A 4,899-nucleotide genomic window follows, 5' to 3' on the forward strand; every position below is an offset into this window, starting at 1 on the left:
ACTGATGACTTAATACCACTGTTAACTCTCTCCGTACGAGCGACAGAAGACGCGACGGTGACAGCGATTCACAGCTGCTGACGTCATTAATATTTTACAAGCGGAGGTTCTCACATTGCAGATGTGGGTGAAGACAAAAAATAAAGTATTTCCAACGACGAAAGCTACGGGCTGTGCCATTCAGACAGCCACTGGACATCAGATGGAGTCTCTGCTGGGGGAAGAAGGGATAAAAAAAAAAAACCCGACCATACCGAGTGAGTTAAGACACAGAAGAACGCATTTCTTACGACGAAAACTACAGGCTGTGCCATTTAGACACCCACTCGACATCACATGGAGTCTCTGTTGGGGGAAGAAAGGGGATAAAGCCGACCATACCGAGTGAGTTAAGACACAGAAGAACGTATTTCTTACGATGAAAGCTACCGGAAGGGCCATTCAGACACCCATTGGCCATCAGTGTGGTGAGGGGCAGGTGGGGAAGGAAGGAAGGACACTAGCCGTACGGAGTGAGTTAGAAAGAAGAAGAAGAAGAAGAAGAAGAAGTAAATAAATCCAAGGACGTCATCACGCTGACATGAACCAAAATCAAGAGCGAAAGGCACCGCATAAGGCGATGCATGGGAGAGCTGAAGAGGTGATAATATAATTATGATGAGCTCTTCTTTAATCAACATTTTTCACACTCTGTCTTATTCATGCGCCATGTCAAACGCGCTTAGTGAGTCTTAATGTAAGCGCTATAAAGATGCAGATTATTATCATTGTTATGATACTACTACTGCTGCTGATGACGATGCTGATGATGATTTTGATGATGATAATGATGACGCTGATGATGATGATAATAATGATAATGACCATGATTATTCTTCACATATTCTGCACATCTGTAGACAACTGCCTTTTGATTCCTTCACTACCTCATGCAATGGGGATTCACGGTTGGGGATGGCTGGGGGAGGGGGTGGTGGTGGTGGAGTTCTCTCCTACTCTGAACTCATGCAGTGGGGTTTCACGGTTGGGGCTGGGGGGTGGGGGTGGGGCGGGACGGGGGGAGGGGAGTTCTCTCCTACTTTGAACTCATGCAGTGGGGTTTCACGGTTGGGGCTGGGGGGTGGGGGTGGGGCGGGATGGGGGGAGGGGAGTTCTCTCCTACTCTGAACTCATGCAGTGGGGTTTCACGGTTGGGGCTGGGGGGTGGGGGTGGGGCGGGACGGGGGGAGGGGAGTTCTCTCCTACTCTGAACTCATGCAGTGGGGTTTCACGGTTGGGGTGGGGTGGGGAGGTGGGGGGGGGGGGGGGAGTTCTCTCCTATTTGAAATACGGTTCAACTTGTCTTATTTGATTAAGTAACTTGTGTCCAACAGCCTGTGTTGAACCGACTGGAGGTCCGTCAGCGCGGCAGATATCGCAGTGGTTTTGTTGTTGTAGTTGTTGTTGTTGTTGTTCCCGGGATGTCTCATTGCTTCGTTCTGATTTCTGTTCAAAGTCAGGAGGTTGCTCTGAGACAGAGTTGTGAGACCTCAGTTGTCCACTGACCCATCACGCCGCGGCTGGAGAACAACGCCCCGGACTGAACTGAAGAACTGGAAGCGATGGTGGCGGCGTCAGTTCTTCGCCCGGTGTAGTCTTTTGCTGCCATAGTTGACTTAAAGCAACGACACCAACAACAACGAGAGACACTGTATAGAGGACACATTTACACACACACTCCGGCACACACACACACACACACACACACACACACTCAAGCACGTACACACACACACATAATACGCATGCACGCGCATTGATACACAGACACACGCACAATCACACTGAATACGCCCACCAGGCTGACAAACACACACACACACACACACACACACACACACACACACACACACTAAAAATATAAAATGTATATGCGGTAAGCAAATAACTGTAAGCCATCTACTCATTCATTGTCCGAGCATAAGACAGTTACTTCCAAAAGATGTAGTTGGTGACTTTTCCTCCAATATTTCATTAGCCACTGAAAAGATTTTGAATGATTATTCATTGCTTAGAATGTTTTCAGAAATTTTAAACTCCAGTCCAGTTGGTATCCTTCTTTGATGTATTATAATTAATACTGTCATTTATATTTAGATTGTTGTAGGTTAATACTTGTTGATATGCATATACATATTCCCCTTCCCATGACAACTCATTCAATACACACCACAACCTCTTTAGACTTTTTCTTATAATATACTTTTCCTCTGATACATAACATGTACTTTTTTTTTACACTAATATTCACATGCATTCCCTTTCCTTTATACACTGCTTTACTCCTTTCCGTCTAAAAACACTTATAGTGAAAACACACACACACACACACACACACACACACACACACACACACACACACACACACGCTGACTGACAGAGAGAAAGCTTAGGCACGTACGCACGTGAGCATCTGTCTCTGTGTCTCTCTGCCAGTCAGTCATCCAAATAATTATTACCGACAGTCTTGTACATTCAAGTTGAGTTTGTTGATGTCTTCAAAACGGCAAAATGATGTGTGGAATTCGTCCATCTTCCTGACGGCCGCAATAGCCGAGTGGTTAAAGCGCTGGACTGACTCAGTTCAATCTGAGGGTCCCGGGTTCGAATCTCGGTAACGTCGCCATGTGGGTAAAGCGGGGTGGAGATAGTTTTTCCGATCTCCCAGGTCAACATGTGCAGACCTGCAAGTGCCTGAACCCCCTTCATGTGTATACGCACGCAAAAGATCCTGTAATTCGTATCAGCGTTCGGTGGGTTATGGAAACAAAAAACATACCCTGCATGCACCCCCCCGCCCCCAGAAAACGGAGTATGGCTGCCTACATGGCGGGGTAAAAACGGTCATACACATAAAAGCCCACTGGTGTACATACGAGTGAACGCCGTTGGGAGTTGCAGCCCACGAACGCAGAAAAAGTCCATCTTCCTGCATAAAGCATTTGAATTAGAGAAATTGCAGCTTCATAAAAATGCTTTGCTATTATAAATGTTGTTTCATGTGATTTTCTTTTCTTTGTGTCTATTTACACAAATGGGACACAACAGATGTTCGTGTACCCCTTCATATGGGCTATGGCCTAATGAACGAATGATCCGTATCCGGTCGTATTCGTATCTGCCAAAAATGTCAAAATCTCGTTTACCCCTGTCCACGTAAGTTATATCTCAGACATAATCTTTCATCCGGACAAGAACACATAGGTTAATACACAGTCTACAATACACACACACACAATGTCATGTAGTAGTAGTAGTAGTAGTAGTAGTAGTACTGAGCAGTAGTAGTATAGGGACTGGCAGTCGTCTGCCTAGACCTCTCGGCGTTTTTATGTCCCCATCGAATCTTCATCTCCACTTCTTTCATTTTATTTTATTCATTTATTTTCTTCTTTTGTTTTTTTGTTGTTTGGCGGTGTACGCATGTACACTTCTGCAAGAAACTTTGTTTTATTCATCATAGTCATTTTTTTTCTTTTAAGTTGGTATTGGTGTCAAGGAGATTTTTGAACGTGCTAGTATTTTGTGCAAGTTTAACTTCGGTTGGTAGTGCATTCCATGTTTGTGCTATTCGGTTAGCCAATGAATTTTTTTCTCTAATGTTGGTGTTGCAGTGTTCTAAACAAATTTTCTTTACTGAGTTCTTTGTACTATCATAGTCTGACATTCTATATATATGTCTTGCATTTACATCGTTTATGTTATTTAATATCTTATAAGTTTCAATCAAATCTCCTCTTACTCTTCTACCTTTTAGTGAATGTCTGCCATAGTAGAATGACTGCCATTCAACTACATTTGCATATCACCACACATCTCTCAGTGTGGCAGAATCGGTAATCAGGGTTCAACGCCCCCCCCCCCCCCCCCCCCCCCCCCCCGGTTTCGGTCTCCTGTTGTTGGGAAAGGCCCATTACTCCGATGTTCTTTCCTCTGTCCACCCAGGTGTGAAATGGGTAACTGCATGACTTGATTGGGGACCTGAGGTTAATCATTGACTGAGGCCAGAGATACATATATAGACGAAGGCACATCAGCCGGTGAAGTCCAGTCCTCAGTCAGTCAGGACATTATTATTATTATTATTATTATTATTATTACGAATCGTCATGCAGTCATTTTTTTTTTTTCATGCAACAGTCTCAAAGTAACATTCACAGTAAATCAGACGACTCGACAACGTGGTCTCAGTGTTTTTCAATTTGAGCAATTATCAACTCAGGGTTGGAAGCTCGTAATATGGGCCGAACTAAATTAACTCACTCAGTACGGCCAGTCCTCTATTCTCCTCTACACATACCCCTCGGATGTCCAGTGCCGGGGTGTCTGAATGACCCAACCTTTAGCTTCCGTCGTCAGAATTGTGGTATCTTTGTCAACATTCACCTCTTCAGTATAAGAGCCTTCCGCTTGCAATATTTTGATAATGGTAACTGGGGTGAAACGCTGTTAACGTCGTCTCTTTCGCCGTTCGTATAGAGAGAGTTAATAAGGTCGGTCAGTGCTCTATGATTGATACAAAGCGAACAAACGCGTCATTGCTGACAATTAAAATGTTGTAGACCTTGCAAAATGAATGTATAAGATGATAGCGACTACGTTTGTTTTCTTTTTTCAAACTATAAAGTCTTCTTCTCAGTCTTCAGTTCGTCCGTCGTGGCGGCCCGGCCCGGGATGGCCCCGGTACTGGACTGACGCGTTCACTCGTATGCTGAACGAGTGGGCTTTTACATACCTAGAAGTTTTTTTTTTTTTCAAACCCTGCCATATAGGCATTGATGCTCTAAATCCGAACTTAACTTCAACAACCCTCGGAACAGCCTCGAAAACCACACTGATGAAACTCAGTGGTCCGTCACA

The sequence above is a fragment of the Babylonia areolata genome, chromosome 28, assembly GCF_041734735.1.
Source record: "Babylonia areolata isolate BAREFJ2019XMU chromosome 28, ASM4173473v1, whole genome shotgun sequence".
In the NCBI taxonomy this organism is placed as follows: domain Eukaryota; kingdom Metazoa; phylum Mollusca; class Gastropoda; order Neogastropoda; family Buccinidae; genus Babylonia; species Babylonia areolata.